Raw genomic sequence first — 18,459 nt, 5'->3', positions numbered from 1 at the left:
AGCAGACTCGATGGACCAAATGGCCTAATTCTGCTCCTACCATATATTTTATGGTCTTCTGCTCTTCCAAAAGGCTTATTCTGTCAGAAGGATTTTCAGTCAGGTTAGTTAGGCATGGCATGTGTTTTCATATTCCATTTCAACATAGAAGGACATAATTTAGGCTTAAAGTCAATGCCAACTCACATCAATCCCCAAACCCCCACCCTCCACAATTATCACCCTGTAATCTATTCTTTCTCATGTGTTTCTCAGCTCCCCACTGATTCTCCTGCCATTCAGATAAATTAACAGTAAACTACAGTTGCTAACTAGACTATCATGTTTTCTTCTAGCTGCAAGGAAATCCAGCGTTGAGAGGAAAGCCACCCGACAGCACTGTGTACCACATTCAGACAGTATTGGAACCAGTTCACTGGAGCTGTATAGCCATTCGGCCCACATTGTTGTGCTGTACTAGCTAAAAAGCAAATCAAAAACACCTAAACACTAATCCCTCCCACTTACACTATGTCCATATCCCTCCATCTTCTTGACGTCCCTGTGCCGATCCAAATATTTCTCAAAAACCTCTAATGTATTGGCCTCTACCACCATACGAAGTAGTGAATTTCAGGCATCCACAACTCTTAGTAAAAAATTTATCCCTCACATCTTCCTTGACCGACCCCTTCTCAACTTAATACCCCCTCTGGTATTAGACATTTCAACCCTGGGAGAAAGGTACTCTCTGTCCACTCTATCTATGCCTCTCATAATCTTGTAAGCTCCTATCATATCTCCCCTCAGCTTCCAGTGCTCCACAGGAAGTAATCCAAGTTTATCTGGATTCTCGTGATAGCATAATCCTGGCAGCATCCCAGTAAACCTTTGCTGTACCCTCTCGAAAACTTCAACATCTTTCCAAAAGTCGACCAAGCAAAACTGCATGCTATGTAGCCAGATGGAGCCTAACCAGAGTTCTATAAAGTTACAACATAACCTCCTGATTTTTAACTCAAAGCCTCAACTAATAAAAGAAAGCATTCCATAAGCCCTCTTAACCACCTTTTTGACCTGTGTAGCCACTTTGAAGCAGCTATGAACTTGGATCCCAAGACCCCTCTGCTCAGCAGCACTGTTAAGGACCTTGCCCTGTACTGTCTCCTTGCATTTGCCCTACCAAGGTGCAGCACCTCACATTTATCTGGGTTAAACTCCATTTGCCATTCCTCAGCCCATATCTGCAACTGGTCTATATTGTGCTGTATTCCTTGACAGTCTTCCGCACAATCCACAACTCCACCAATCTTGGTATCATCTCCATATTTGCTAAGCCACCCATCTACATTTTCATCCAGGTAATTTATATACATTACAAACAGCAGTTGTCCCAGTACAGATCTTTGCAGAACCACTATTTACAGACTTTCAGCTCAAAGAAGTGTCTTCAACCAGTACCCTGTCCTCTGTGCGCAACCAAGTTCTGAATCCAAACAGTCAATTCATCGCGAATCCCATGCATCTTAATCTTCTGGATTAGCCTCCCATGAGGGACTTTGTCACATGTCTTACTCAAATCCATATCGACAACATCCAATGTCCTACCCTCATCAATCTCTGGAGTCACCTCGTCAAAAAGCTCAAGTTGGTAAGGCACAACCTGCCACGCACAGAGCCATGCTGGGTTTCCCTCATTAGGCCATGGGTTTCCAAGTGCTCATATATCCTATCACTAAGAATATTCTCCAGCAATTTCCCTACAACTGACATGAGACTCATTAGTATATAGTTCCCAGGGTTTTCCTTGTTCCCTTCTTAAATAGAGGTACAACATTAGCCTCTCACCAGTCCTTTGGGACCTTACCTGTGGCTAACCTAATACCTAATGGCCTTGTCTGTCTAAGTAGACAATGGATGCGTCCGGTTTTCCAGGGCACAGACCTGGGTGATGAATATGGAGATCCTGGGCTGCCCAGACATCAAGATCCCCCCTCGGTCTCATGGATGTGGTCCAAAGGAATGCAAAGCAGTATATTTGGCATCAGCTTGGATGCAGGAGCTGCCAGGAGGTGACGTGATACATCATCCAACTGCCTTAGGGGCTCCACTCCAGATTTGTGTAGGGTTTACTCCTTAACCTTCTCTTCTCTTGAAGAAACCCATAAGGCAGTGGGATCCGTAACCCTGGATAGGGTCCCATACGGGGTACTGTCAGCCAAAGCCAGCTGAGCCCAGGACTCGTGTAAGGCAGGGTCGTCATGCCCTGTAGTAGTGACATAAGGAGCCACTACCCACTACCTGTGGCTAGAGAGGATACAAATATACTGATCAAGGCCCAGAAAACTTGTCTCTTGCCTCCTTCAATAATCTGCAGTAAATCCCATGAAGTCCTGGGAATTTATCCATCTTAATACTCATTAGGAGGCCCAACACTTCCTCCTCTTTGACTTCCAAATGCCCTAACATATTTATACACTTGACACTGATCTCCTGGTCCTCCATGTCCTTTTTCTTGGTAGGTAGTAAAGCAAAGTACTCATTAAGTACCTCATTTACATTCTCTGCATCCAAGCAAATGTCCCTCCCCCCTTTAACCTTGAGTGGTCCCACCCTCCCCCTAGTTATCCTTTTATTCTTGAAGTATATATAAAATGTCATGTGATTCACCTTACCTCTACTTGCCAAGGACTTTTCATGGCCCCTCTTGACTTCCCTAATTCCCTTTGTTATTTCTTTTCTGGCTTCTTTATACTCCTCATGTCCATCATTTGATCCTGACTTCCAAAGCTTTACATACTTTTCTTTTTTCTTCTTGACTAAATTCATAAATTCATTACCTCTCTGGACATCCAAGGTTTTCTTATCTTTCCATTGGTTTCCTTCCTTCGAACAGAAACATACTTTTCCTATACTCTGTTGAATTGATCTTTAAACACCCTCCACATCTAATGTGGATTTGCCAGATAAAAGGTGTTCCCAATTAACTCATCAAAGTTGCTGGTGAACACAGCAGGCCAGGCAGCATCTGTAGGAAGAGGTGCAGTCAATGTTTCAGGCCGAGACCCTTCGTCAGGACTAACTGAAGGAAGAGTGAGTAAGGGATTTGAAAGTTGGAGGGGGAGGGGGAGATCCAAAATGATAGGAGAAGACAGGAGGGGTAGGGATAGAGCCAAGAGCTGGACAGGTGATAGGCAAAAGGGGATACGAGAGGATCATGGGACAGGAGGTCCAGGAAGAAAGACAAGGGAGGGGGACCCAGAGGATGGGCAAGAGGTATATTCAGAGGGACAGAGGGAGAAAAAGGAGAGTGAGAGAAAGAATGTGTGCATAAAAATAAGTAACAGATGGGGTACGAGGGGGAGGTGGGGCATTAGCGGAAGTTAGAGAAGTCGATGTTCATGCCATCAGGTTGGAGGCTACCCAGACGGAATATAAGGTGTTGTTCCTCCAACCTGAGTGTGGTTTCATCTTTACAGTAGAGGAGGCCGTGGATAGACATGTCAGAATGGGAATGGGATGTGGAATTAAAATGTGTGGCCACTGGGAGATCCTGCTTTCTCTGGCGGACAGAGCGTAGATGTTCAGCAAAGCGGTCTCCCAGTCTGCGTCGGGTCTCGCCAATATATAAAAGGCCACATCGGGAGCACCAGACGCAGTATATCACCCCAGTCGACTCACAGGTGAAGTGTTGCCTCAGCTGGAAGGACTGTTTGGGGCCCTGAATGGTGGTAACGGAGGAAGTGTAAGGGCATGTGTAGCACTTGTTCCGCTTACACGGATGTGCCAGGAGGGAGATCAGTGGGGAGGGATGGGGGGGACGAATGGACAAGGGAGTTGAACATTGACTTCTCTAACTTCCGCTAAGGCCCCACCTCCCCCTTGTACCCCATCTGTTACTTATTTTTATGCACACATTCTTTCTCTCACTCTGCTTTTTCTCCCTCTGTCCCTCTGAATATACCTCTTACCCATCCTCTGGGTCCCCCCCCCTCCTTGTCTTTTTTCCCGGACCTCCTGTCCCATGATCCTCTCGTATCCCCTTTTGCCTATCACCTGTCCAGCTCTTGGCTCTATCCCTCCCCCTCCTGTCTTCTCCTATCATTTTGGATCTCCCCCTCCCCCTCCAACTTTCAAATCCCTTACTCACTCTTCCTTCAGTTAGTCCTGACGAAGGGTCTCGGCCTGAAACGTCGACTGCACCTCTTCCTACAGATGCTGCCTGGCCTGCTGCGTTCACCAGCAACTTTGATGTGTGTTGCTTGAATTTCCGGCATCTGCAGAATTCCTGTTGTTCCCAATTAACTCTTCTTAGTTCCTGCCTAACGCCCCTGTAATTTTGCCTACTCCCATTTAAAACTGTCCCACAAGGACCGTACCTAACCTTATCTATAGCTATCTTAAAAGATAAGGAGTTGTGGTCGCTGTTCACTTACTGAAAGGTCAGTCACCTGGCCAGGCTCATGACCCAACACGAGATCCAGTGCGCTCCTTCCTCTCATTGGTCCCTCTACGTATTGATTTAAAAAACCTTCCTGAATACTCTTAACAGATTCAGCCCCATCTAAACCTCTTACACTAAGAAGGTCCCAGGAAGTCGAAATCTCCCATGACAACAACCTTATTATTTTTACACGTTTCCTTAATCTGATTACATATCTGTTTCTCAATGTCCCAGTGGCTATTAGGGGGTCTGTAATACAACCTCATCAGTGTGATTGCACCCATCCTATTCCTGAGTTCCACCCAAATGGACTCAGAGTCTGACCCCTCCATTATGAATGCAGCTGTGATATTATCCTGATTAATAGTGTAACTCCACCATCTCTTTTACTTCCTCCTCTAGCTTTTCTAAAACTTCAAAAACCTGATACATTAATCACCATTCCTGCCCCTGTCTCAACCAAGCTTCAGTATTGGCTACAACATCATACAAATGTAGTTCCATGCACTGATCCATGTTCATTACCTTTACTGATAATACTCCTCGCATTAAAATATACACACTTCAAACTATCCAACCCATTATACTTGTGCTGCATCATTGTGCAGCATCAGATACTGTATATTTCTTAGTAATCCTGTTTGGTAAAATTGAATCATTCCACTGAAACCTACCGAGAATTGAAAGGTCTATTCCTTTCAAGGACATAAAGTGGATCTTTTCGGTAGTGGAAGAGTCTCAGACCAGAGGGCTGTGCCTCAGAATACAGGGATATATAGAGATGAAGAGGAATTTAAAATAGAGATGAAGAGGAATTTCATTAGTCAGAAGGTGGTAAATCTATGAATTCATTGCCACAGTCAGCGGTGGTGGCCAAGCTATTGGGTACATTTAAAGCGGAGGTTAACAAATTCTTGTCTTGTAAGGATGTCAAAGGTTATGGAGATAAGGGAGGAAAATGGGGTTGAGCAGAAAAATAAATCAACCATTTCAAATGGCAAAGCAGCCAATTGGCCTAATTCTTCTCCATTGTCTTACGGTCTTATTATTAATTTGAAACGTGAGATCCAAACTCTCAAAAATGTTATCTTTAAATGATTTAGCTTACGTGGTCTGCCTGATCATTCAGGAAGCTGATTCTCCCAAGTATTGGTGATAGCTGAAGTCTTTTTCAATGATATTAAACCAACCCTCACTGCCTCTGTCTGGGAACACACACCAATCAGTTCAAACTACCACGAGGAAATAAAACTGCATAAAAATTCATGAACAGAATTCCCTTAGGAGAAAGGGATTACAAAAATCATTGGCCAGACATCTGGAGACTATAAAGCATGGAAAAATGCAACCAAGCCCCTGCATTATCATGTTAAATCTGGGCAAGTATATCACAATGATGTGAAGTTAAAAAATTTTGCAGTAGTCGTCACAAGCACGATAAACTATGTATCAGCTTTGGCCCTTTCTCTCTCTCCCTCTGCATATCAGGATAATTTTTTTTCAAAAAGTGCTGGAAACCCTTAGGGGTAGTTAGGCAGCATCTGTGGAAGAGGAAAAAAAAGTCAATCTTTCATGTCTAAGACATTTTTTCAGAACTAGGAAGCTGAGAGAGTAAATTGGCGATGAGTTGCAGAGTGAGGGGAGTGGGGCAAAGGAGATAACACTAACAACGTTTTCAGCACTATCTATTTTTATTTCAAATCTCCAACGTTTTTAGTTTTACAATGACTTTTTTCAATTTATTACAGTGTTTAGGTACAAAACTTGGGTTCTAAGATATACTCTCAGGCATTGGGTTCTTTTTTTTGCTGTTCATTTGCAGAAACTAACCACATGTTGACATACTTTAAGTTTCACGGTTAGGAAGCAGAAATTGAATCTCATCCATTTTGTTCTTGGCATAAAGAACGAACATCCTAAAGCACGTTCAGGTCTTTAAGAGTAATTAAAGTTGAACTAGTTCACATTTTTTCAGTTTACTTCAAGCGGCAACAGGTATATCTTGATCTGGGAGATGGCTTTTAATTTATCAGATACAAGGTCAAAGGTGAATGAAAAACCTCACTGGACATCTTCTAGCAACCAAATCAATATTTGTTAATGTACAAAATGTAAAACAAGAACAGAAATTAAATGGGAAATGTTTGCAGAAAGAATGAGCTACCCCGAACATTAGGCAAGGGATTGAACCTTACAGTTACCCACATTGTTTGGAATCTCAGTCAGGTCATGGGAAGAGACAGTTGCTGTGATTGTCAGTGTTCTCTCGGACAAGGTCATGTTTGTGTTGACATATTGAGATTACCAGCAGCCAGGAAAAGGCACATTCCTCGCCTTTCAAACACTCAATCACAGGAAAATAAAAGTATGGGGAGGATTGCCTTTAAAAATATATTGCACACAGGGACTAATTTTTTCACATACAGTATATCATATTGGCATAGCATAGAAATAAATATTACAGAGTATTTTGAAATACAGAACCTTTATTATGTAGAGGGAAAGGTGGAAATTACATCAGATGATCATCACTTTAGGTGGGAACTCCATAAATAAATAGTTCCACTGTCATTGAAAACATTTACACAAAGTGCTTTAACATAATATTGTACTTAGGACCTGCTTCTATGGAACACCCTGCCAAATTATACACAGCATATTTCTCTGCCCATTCGGACTTACAAAGGTCCTGTATTTTAAAACTGTCAAATTTCATCTCTGTTGGAACACCAGCAGATTTCTGAGATCTCTTTTGATAGAAATACATTTCAAATTCAGTTTATTGTCATTCAACCGTACACATGTATACCACCAAACAAGACAATGATCCCCTGCATCAATGAGCATGACACAGTACATATACTCACACACATAACACATGAAGTAATATTACCACAAAAAATAATATTAAGGTGCATATACGATACAAGTTAAAAAGTAAACAGTATAATGTTACTGGCACTTCATACATAATGAGACTTGGGTGGTGGCATGGAGTTCAGTCGTCTTACAATCTGAGAGAAGAAGCTGTTTCCCATTCTAATACGAGGGGTGATTGATAAGTTCATGGCCTAAGGTAGAAGGAGTCAGTTTTAGAAAACCTTGCACATTTATTTTTCAACATAGTCCCCTCCTACATGTACACACACAGTCCAGCGGTCGTAGAGCATACTGATCCCTTCTTTGTAGAAGTGGTCCACAGCAGGGGTGATTGATAAGTTCGTGGCCTCACGTAGAAGGAGATAGGTTATTAACGTCAAACTTTCTGCAGTATCACTCAGAGTTGAACTGCATGTGCATGTAACAAGAGCATCTTGGACCTCCAGGTGGTCCACAGCAGGGGTGATTGATAAGTTCGGGGCCTAAGGTAGAAGGAGATCAGTTATACAGCTGTCGTTACATGCACATGCAGGTCAACTCTTTGAGTGAAAATGCAGAAAGTTTGAAGTTTCTCCTCATCTCCATCTGTCTTAGACCATGACCTTATCAATCACCCCTCGTAGTTCTTGTCTTAATGCTATGGTACCTCCTGCTTGATGGTAGTAGGTTAAAGAGATTATTGGATGGATGTGAGGGATCATTGACAATGCTAAGGGCTCTGCATACACAGCGCTCCTGATAATTATCTCTAATAGGTGGAAGAGAGACCCCGATGATCCTTTTAGCAGTCCTCACAATCCTTTATAGGGATATACTGTCAGATATCTCCTCCTTGCTGACAATCAACACTGGTGCACCTCAGGGGTGTGTGCTTAGCCCACTGCTTTACTCTCTCTATATCCATGACTGTGTGCCTAGGCACAGCTCAAATACCATCTATAAATTTACTGATGATACAACCATGGTTGGTAGACTCTCAGATGGAGACGAGAGGGTGTACAGGAGTGAGATATGCCAACTAGTGGAGTGGTGTTGCAGCCACAACCATGTACTCAATGTCAGCAAGACAAAACAGCTGATTGAGGACTTCAGGAAGGGTAAGACACAGGAACACATACTAATCCTCATAGAGGGATCAGAAGTGGAGAGTGTGAGCAGTTTCAAGTTCCTGGGTGCCAAGATCTCTAAGGGCCTAACAAGGTCCCAACATATCGATGCAGTTATAAAGAAGGCAAGACAGCGACTATACTTCATTAGGAGTTTGAAGAGATTTAGTATGACAACTAAAACACTCAAAAACTTCTACAGATACACCATGAAGAGCATTCTGACAGGCTGCATCACTGTCTGGTATGGAGGGGCTACTGCACAGGACCAAAAGAAGCTGCAGAGGGTTGTAAGTTTAGTTGGCAGAAACACCTTATGTAAATTTAGTGTTGATTTTTCTTCAGCAGATGAACGGGGCACAACTGCACAAGTGCGTGTAAGTCGACCGTGAGGCAGCGGGAGTATTTAAAAGAGAGCAGATTATCAGAACAGGCAACGTTGTAGTAGGTGATGGAGTAGCGAGAGACGGAGTAAGAAGGCTTGGCTTGAGCGGCTTCGGTGAGCAGAGGCTGAGGAGGAGCTTCATTCCAAGTGAGGCAAGGCTGGGTAATTTCCTTTAATAAATCTAATTACCTTAAGAGTAGGTAATGGAGGCAGCAGTTAGGGCAGTTGAGTGCTCTGTTTGCAGTATGTGGGAAGTCAGGGCGAGCACAATTGTCCCTGATGACTACACCTGCGAAAGGTGCATCCAGCTGCAGCTCCTGACAAACCGAGTTAGGGAACTGGAGCTGGAGCTGGATGAACTTCAGATCATTCGGGAGGCAGAGGCAGAAATAAACAGGAGTTACAGGGAGATAGTCACCCCTAAGAGTCAGGAGACAGGCAGCTGGGTGACTGTCAGGAGAGGGAAGGGGAATAGACAGAATGAGCAGAGCACCCCTGTGGCCGTTCCCACCAATAATAAGTATATCGCTTTGGATACTGTTGATGGGGACGATCTATCAGGGACAAGTTGCAGTGGTTGCGTCTCTGGCACCGAGATGGGACCCTCAGCTCAGAAGGGAAGGAGGGAAAAGAGGAGAGCAGTAGTGATAGGGGATTTGATAGTTAGGGGAACAGATAAGAGGTTTTGTGGAAGAGATCCAGAATCCAGCATGGTCTGTTGCCTCCCTGGTGCCAAGGTCCGGATATCTCGGATCGAGTTCTCGGTATTCTCAAGAGGGAGGGTGAGCAGCCGGATGTCGTGGTCCATGTAAGGACCAATGACGTGGGTAGGAAGAGTGTGGAGATCCTGAAAGGTGAGTTTAGGGAGATAGGCGCCAAGTTAAAGGACAGGACCTCCAGGATAGCAATCTCAGGATTGCTACCAGTGCCACGTGCAGGCGGGTTTAGAAATAGCAAGATAGTGCAGATCAACACTTGGCTGAAGGCATGGTGCAGGAGGGAGGGCTTCAGATTTATACAAAGTAGATAATTGGGCAATTTTCCAGAGAAGGTGGGACCTGTTCTGGCAGGACGGTCTACATCTGAACTGGAGGGGGACAAATATTCTTGCGGGTAGATTTGCTAGAGAGGCTCCGGTGGATTTAAACTAGATACGAGGGGGGAGGTGAACCAGAGTGTAGGAACAGATGTAGGGAAGAAGGAAGAAAAAGAAAATACTAAAATTGTTTGCACAGTTAGTGATAAACAGAGAGTAAGAGGTGGAAAATTTCTTAAATGCATTTATTTTAATGCTGGGAGCATTGTAAGAAAGGTGGATGAGCTTAAAGCATGGATTGATACCTGGAAGTATGATCTGGTAGCTATTAGTGAAACATGGTTACAGGAGGGGTGTGATTGGCAACTAAATATTCTGGATTTAATTGCTTCAGGTGTGATAGAATTGGAGGGACAAGAGGGGGAGGTGTTGCATTGCTTGTCAGAGAAAATATAACAGCGGTGCTCTGGCAGGATAGATTAGAGGGCTCATCTAGGGAGGCTATTTGAGTGGAACTGAGGAATGGGAGAGGTGCAGTAACTCTTATTGGGGTGTATTATAGACCACCAAATGGGGAGCGAGAATTGGAGGAGCAAATTTGTAAGGAGATAGCAGATATTAGTAGTAGGCACAAGGTTGTGATTGTGGGAGATTTTAATTTTCCACACATAGACTGGGAAGCCCATACTGTAAAAGGGCTGGATGGTTTGGAGTATGTAAAATGTGTGCAAGATAGTTTTTTGCAGAAATACATAGAGGTACCAATGAGAGAAGGGGCAGTGTTGGATCCCCTGTTAGGGAATGGGATAGGTCAGGTGACAGAGATTTGTGTTGGGGAGCACTTCGGGTCCAGTGATCACAATGCTATTAGTTTCAATATAATTATGGAGAAGGATAGATCTGGACCCAGGGTTGAGATTTTTGATTGGAGAAAGGCTAACTATGAGGAAATGCGAAAGGATTTAGAAGGAGTGGATTGGGATAATTTGTTTTATGGGAAAGATATAATAGAGAAATGGAGGTCATTTAAAGGTGAAATTTTGAGAGTACAGAATCTTTATGTTCCTGTTAGGTTGAAAGGAAAGGTTAAAAGTTTGAGAGAGCCATGGTTTTCAAGGGATATTGGAAACTTTGTTCGGAAAAACAGAGAGATCTCTGAAGAACGAAATATAGACAGCATGGGGTGAATGAGGTGCTCGAGGAATATAAAGGATGTAAAAAGAGCCTTAAGAAAGAAATTAGTAAAGCTAAAAGAAGATATGAGGTTGCTTTGGCAAGTAAGGTGAAAATAAATCCAAAGGGTTTCTACCGTTATATAAATCGCAAAAGGATAGTGAGGGATAATATTGGTCCCTTAGAGAATCAGAGAGGACGGCTATGTGTGGAGCCAAAAGAGATGGGGGAGATCCTTAACAATTTCTTTTCTTCGGTATTCACTAAGGAGAAGGATATTGAATTGTGTAAGATAAGGGAAACAGGTAGGAAAGTTATGGAAACTATGATGAATAAAGAAGAGGAAGTACTGGTGCTTTTAAGGAATATAAAATTGGATAAGTCTCTGGGTCCTGACAGGATATTCCGTAGGACACTGAGGGAAGTTAGTGTGGAAATAGCAGGGGCTCTGACAGAAATATTTCAAATGTTATTAGAAATGGGGATGGTGCCGGAGGATTGGTGTATTGCTCATGTGGTTCCATTGTTTAAAAGGGGTTCTAAGAGGAAACCTAGCAATTATCGGCCCGTGGGTTTGACGTCAGTGGTGGGTAAATTGATGGAAAGTATTCTTAGAGATGGTATATATAATTATCTGGATAGACAGGGTCTGATCAGGAACAGTCAACATGGATTTGTGCGTGGAAGGTCATGTTTGACTAATCTTATTGAATTTTTTGAAAAGGTTACTAGGAATTTTTTGACGAGGGTAAAGTGGTGGATGTTGTCTATGTGGACTTCAGTAAGGCCTTTGACAAGGTCCCACACAGAAGGTTGGTTAGGAAGGTTCAATCGTTAGGTATCAATATTGAAGTAGTAAAATGGATTCAGCAGTGGCTGGATGGGAGATGCCAGAGAGTAGTGGTGTCAGATTGGAGGCCAGTGACTAGTGGTGTGCCTCAGGAATCTGTACTGGGTCCAATGTTATTTGTCATATACATTAATGATCTGGATGATGGGGTGGTAAATTGGATGAGTAAGTATGCAGATGATACTAAGATAGGTGGAGTTGTGGATAATGAGGTAGGTTTTCAAAGCTTGCAGAGAGATTTAGGCCAGTTAGAAGAGTGGGCTGAAAGATGGCAGATGGAGTTTAATGCTGAAAAATGTGAGGTGCTACACTTTGGTAGGACTAATCAAAATAGGACCTACATAGTATATGGTAGGGCATTGAAGAATGTAGTAGAACAGAGGGATCTAGGAATAATGGTGCATAGTTCTCTGAAGGTGGAATCTCATGTGGACAGGATGGTGAAGAAAGCTTTTGGTATGCTGGCCTTCATAAATCAGAGCATTGAGTATAGGAGTTGGGATGTAATATTGAAATTGTACAAGGCATTGGTGAGGCCAAATTTGGAGTATTGTGTACAGTTTTGATCACCGAATTATAGGAAAGATGTCAACAAAATAGAGAGAGTACAGAGAAGGTTTACTAGAATGTTACCTGGGTTTCATCACCTAAGTTACAGAGAAAGGTTGAACAAGTTGGATCTTTATTCTTTGGAACGTAGAAGGTTGGGGGAGGACTTGATAGAGGTATTTATGATTATGAGAGGGATAGATAGAGTTGACGTGGATAGGCTTGTTCCATTGAGAGTAGGAGAGATTCAAACAAGAGGACATGAGTTGAGAGTTAAAGGCTAAAAGTTTAGGGGTAACATGAGGGGGAACTTTTTTAGCCTCAGAGAGTGGTGGCTGTGTGGAACGAGCTTCCAGCAGAAGTGGTTGAGGCAGGTTCGATGTTGTCGTTTAAAGTTAAACTGGACAGCTATATGGACAGGAAAGGAATGGAGGGTTATGGGCTGAGTGCAGGTCGGTGGGACTAGGTGAGAGTAAGAGTTCGGCACGAACTAGAAGGGCCAAGATGGCCTGTTTCCGTGCTGTAATTGTTATATGTTATATGGCTCCATCTTGGGTACTAGCCTACAAAGTACCCAGAACATCTTCAAGGAACAGTGTCTCAGGAAGGCAGCGTCCATTATCAAGGACCTCCAGCACGCAGGGCATGTCCTTTCCTCACTGTCACCATCAGGCAGGAGGTACAGAAGCCTGAAGGCACACACTCAGCAATCCAGGAACAGCTTCTTCCCCTCTGCCATCTGATTCCTAAATGGTCATTGAACCCGTGAACACTACCTCACTTTTTCAATGTATATTATTTATCTTTTTGCACGATTTGTAATCTCCAATATACATATACTGTAACTGATTATTTATTTATTTATCTATTTCCTTCTTTAATATTATGTATTGCATTGAATGCTGCTGCTAAGTTAACACATTTCACAGCACATGCTGGTGACAATAAACCTGATTCTAATTCTGATTCTGATACGGATACCTTGCAATTCCCATACCAGATGGTGAGGCAGCTGATCAGGACACTCTCAGGAATGCTGCTGTAAAAATTGGTTAAAATAGGGGGTGAAGAGAAGCCTCACTCATCTCAATCTCCTCAGGAATTGGTGCTCCTAACTCTCTCCATGTCATGGTCCGGTCCGTGAAGTCCGTATTCTGGTTCACGGTCTGGTCCATCGACCCTTGCTCCAGGTTTTCCTGTCTATCCTGTTTCTGTTCTTGTTGAACTCTAACTGAGTCAACTGAATCTCATTGGGGCTGGCTGCATAAATACCTCCAGAGACCCAGGCATGGCTGCTGGATTGTTCTTGTCCTTACTCCTTGTATCCCTTCCTCTCCCTTCTGTTTTCTTACCTGAAGCCCTGCCTTGTCTTGCCGGTAACTCTCGCCTCGCCAGAAGTTCTCGTCTCGCCTTGCATTGCCTGAAGCCTTGCTTTGTCTTGCTGGTAACTCTCGCCTCGTCTCACCTGCAGTCTTGTCCTGGAGCCACCCTGTACCTAGCTCCCTTCCTGTCCCTTGCCTCTGCCCAGGTAAGTCAGGCCATCTTGCTGTTACCTGCGGTTGGTTCTGTCCCTTCCTGTCCCTTGCCTCTGTCGGGTAAGCCAGGCCGTCTTGCCGTTACCTGCGGTTGGTTCTGTCCCTTCCTGTTCCGTGCCTCCATCGGGTGGTGATCCATGCCCTGCCCAGGAGGAGCTTGCCTAGCCTCAAGCCTGAAGACTCCAGCCTCCTGCCTAGCCTCAAGCCTGAAGACTCCAGCCTCCTGCCTAGACTCAAGCCTGAAGACTCCAGCCTCCTGCCTAGCCTCAAACCTGAAGACTCCAGCCTCCTGCCTAGCCTCAAACCTGAAGACTCCAGCCTCCTGCCTAGCCTCAAGCCTGAACTCCAGCCTCCTACCTCCTGCCAAGCCTCGCCTCGTCTCTAACCTCTAGCCTCCTGCCAAGCCTCACCTCAAGTCTCTAGCCTCTAGCCTCAAGCCTGAAGACTCCAGCCTCCTGCCTCCTGCCAAGCTTCGCCTCTAGCCTCAAGCCTGAAGACTCCAGTCTCGTCCTGCCTGCCTGCCAAGCCTTGTCCTTGCCTAGTTCTGGGGTCCGAGTCAGAGGCAAGACCCAGGTACTGGGTCCTTGTCCAGTCTCTGGCTCGGAGTCCAAGCCAGGGCTCCTAGCTCTCTTGTCCAATCCTGTTCTGGGTTCCCGGTTTTCGTGTCCATGTCCTTGCTCTCACCCTGTATTCTAGTGTTGTCCCTAGTCCTTCAGTGTCTGTGTCTTGCACTTGGGTCCGTTCCCAGCCACCATCTTATGACACTTCATGGAGGAACTATATATGTGCCGAGTGGAGTGGTCAGTCTGCACCTTCCTAAAGTCCACAATCATCTCTGTGGTCTTGTCCACAGCGAGACTCAAATTGTTGTCCTCACACCATTCTACCAGCTGCTCGACCTCCTCCCTATACACCACCTCAGCATCAGGGTTGATGAGACCAACCACTGTTGTGTCCCCAAACTTGATAATTCGGTTTGAACTGAATCCAGCAGTGCAGTCATGCGTCAGCAGCATGAACAGCCCTGGGGAGCACCAGATCTTGGCGTGATGGAGCTAGAGATGTTTCTGTAAACACAGACTGACTATGACCTTTCTGTCAACGGGTCCTGGATCCATTTACAGAGAGAGGTGTTGAGACCCAATGAAGACAGCTTATACAGTTCAAATTGAGATATGGTCATAGTGAAGGACAAACTGAAGTCAATAGACTATATTAGCCACCATTTTTAGGTGGGACAAAGAATGGAGTGTAGCGGTTAAGTCATCATCAACTGGACCCATTTGAGCAATAAGCAAACTGGAAAGGCTCTAATCCAGCAGGAAGGAGGGATGTAATCCAGTCTCTCAAAGCACTTCATTATTGTTGAGGTCAGTGCCACTGGACAGTAGTTGTTGAGGTAGGTTACTGTCACATTGGGATGATGGTGGTCTCCTTGAAGTCTGAGGGGACAGAGGACTGTTCCAGAGAAATATTGAAGATATCTGTTAGAACCTCAGTTAAGTGGGCCGCACAGTCCCTCAGCACCTGACCAAGTATGTTATCAGGCCCCGCGACTTTACAAGGGTTGACCCTGGTTAGAGTTTTCATCACAACAGCTACAGCCATTTAGAGTATCTGCTCTTCAGGGGGGAATGGGAGACTTCCTCAACAGTACATCATTCCATGATTTTATTAGACAAGAAAAATCCGATGCAGGGACTGCAGCAAATATTGCAATTAGCCAGACTGGGAGAAAACCAACAACAACAATCCATGAACATCAACTGGCTGTAAAGCAGCATGACCAACTCTTCTCATTCAAATAGTCCAAGTGGTTCATATAGTTCCATTTATTATCAGAGAATGTATACATACAACCTGAAATTCTTGCTCTTTGCAGACATCCACAAAACCAGAAGAACCCCAAAAGAATAAATGACAGAAAAATATTAGAACCCAAAGCCCCCTCTCCCAAGCACAAGCAGGAGCAAAGCATTAACATCCTCCCTTCCCGTCCACCCATTTCCAAAAAACGTCAACATCCTCACTCCCGCTCCACCCATTTTATCAAAAAGCATCAAACGTCCTCCCTCCTGCTCCACCCATTTCAGCAGAAAGCGTCAATGTCCTCACCCTCCTCCACTCAATGCAGCAGAAAGCGTCAATGTCCTCACCCTCCTCCACTCAATGCAGCAGAAAGCGTCAATGTCCGAACCCTCCTCCACTCAGTGCATCAGAAAGCGTCAATGTCCTCACCCTCCTCCACTCAGTGCAGCAGAAAGCGTCAATGTCCTCCCTCCCATTCCACCCATTTCATCAGAAAGCGTCAATGTCCTCACCCTCCTCCACTCAGTGCATCAGAAAGCGTCAATGTCCTCACCCTCCTCCACTCAGTGCAGCAGAAAGCGTCAGCACTCACCGCCCACCAAGCAACAGCAAAGCCTCCAAACAGAGACCAGGAACTGCAGTCAACAAAAAGTGCAGCATGCCACAGGCTCTCTCTCCCACTAACAAGGGACTCATTTCACAGCGAAAGGGGAGACTAACAAACAGTCGCTGTTATGACGTCAGAGTCTGCTGCGTTGCTTTTTATTCTGAGATTCTTCAGTTCAAGAATCAGCAGCAAACTCTCCCTCTCATCGAGAGAAAGAGAGGAAGGGAGTGATTGCTCGAGTACAAAAACATCCGTATGCAGCATTTGCTGCCATAAAATACTGACGTTCCTTCTCCTGTGATGCCTCAGTCGGTGGACCAGCCTGGAATCAGTCATCCACATGGCCACACACCGCTGTTTTCCATGCTGTGCCTGCGGAGTATCGGAGAATGGCCAGTAAGCAGATGAGCTCCATGAAGCTCCTTGCCAATGTAAGGGGTTTTGACTTTTATATTACTGTGGAGGCTAATTAAAATGGCGTCTCTGTTATGTTAATGTGGGGAATGTGGCTTTGTTGTGTTAAATGCTGAGAAAGTTTGTGCTAGCAGCTTGTTTTGGTTTAGAGGGTGATAAGAGGGTGCTATTAACCAATTGGGATAATTGTTATGGCTTTGGTGTAATTGAAGATACTGTATGCGCGGGGTTTTGGGGCAGAAGGCGGGAGAGCAATGCAGAGGATGGACAATGTGCTGTGATGTCCACTAACGGGGTCGGACCCTGAGGAGGGCGTTCGGCGAGGAGACGGAGACGGACTCGTGTGGAGCGTCTGGTCGACCACCATTGTTGGTCCCAGGCGTTGTGCACGAAGAGATTGAACTTTGATAAGTGTGGCGCCTTTTATTTTCCTTTTATATTTTATTCTCTCTTAATTATATAGTTCCAGCAATATCTATAAACTGTAAATCATTTAATTGCATCTGGTGTATTGTCTGTTATTTGGGCGGGGTGGGGTACCTCACACAGCATCCACATAAATGAATTATCCAATTTGCCGGGGCCGAGGCTGTTTCCCTAGACGACAGCGAGCCGAGCGACCCTGAGGGTGGCCGGGGGGGCTACACCAGTTTGAGTGCTGTTGCAGATCAGGGACTTCAATAGAACCTCAGCCACCTTGAAAAGGGAAAAAAGAGACATTAAAGAGAGGAATTTAAGCTGTTTTCACAGATGAGCTTGAAAAGACCTCCATTTGGCACCATCTGCCCATGAAGATTGAGAGGGACACAAATTGGCTGGTCATCAGTGAAAGTCATGGCGCAAGTGAACACAAGGTATGCAAGAGAGTTCTCTGAAGCGTGGTTTTCCACAAACAATTCTGTATACAAACACGTAGACCACAATCATATTTATGAGCTGATGCAGTCGAAATTCCAGACCACAACACATGAGGTTCACCACATAGCCAATCAGTGATGAGATTTCTTCCCCTATTCACAACTGAGTTTCCAAAATGACATCCAAACAGCTGATTGAAAAGTATATAGAGGCCAAGCATACAGAGAACACACCACAATCAACAATGCGCTGACAATGTCTCCTCACATGGTGGCGTAACATTTGCAAGTAAATTGCCAAGATCGAAGAACAACTCAACCCAACTGATGCGCTTGTACATTGTCTCCTCTTTGCAATCCTCCCTTGTCTCCTCTTGGATCTCTCTCATCCTTAGCTCTCCCTGTCCCTGAATCTGTACTTCGTGTCTCTCTGACCTTTTCCCGTTTACCTTCTGACTCCTCCAACCCTTACAACAGCCAGTCTTGATGTACTCTGATCTGATGTTTGGTCCCTTCTTTCCTCCTCCACACCTGTCCCTCTTCTCCCTCTGGCTCTGCTCTCTCTCTGCACCTCTCTTCCATTCTACAACACTGCCCCCACAACCACCAGCTATCCACAGACACTCCCTTGATCTCTACACCTGGGAAAGTGCCACCCTCTCATCGCAGTATTTTCTCAGCAACGGGCTTTGACCTAGTCAGAGTGCTCTGGCAGTCTGTGGGAAGCAGGTCTAGTATAAAATCCACAGAGGGAGATCCAGCCTAGGATGTTCCTTTCCTCATTATTATTAACTCACCTTGTACACCCTTACCTTTTTGTTTATCCTGAGGGGCC

The sequence above is a fragment of the Mobula hypostoma genome, chromosome 1 (genome assembly GCF_963921235.1).
Source record: "Mobula hypostoma chromosome 1, sMobHyp1.1, whole genome shotgun sequence".
NCBI lineage: Eukaryota > Metazoa > Chordata > Chondrichthyes > Myliobatiformes > Myliobatidae > Mobula > Mobula hypostoma.
This window is presented reverse-complemented; position numbering follows the sequence as displayed.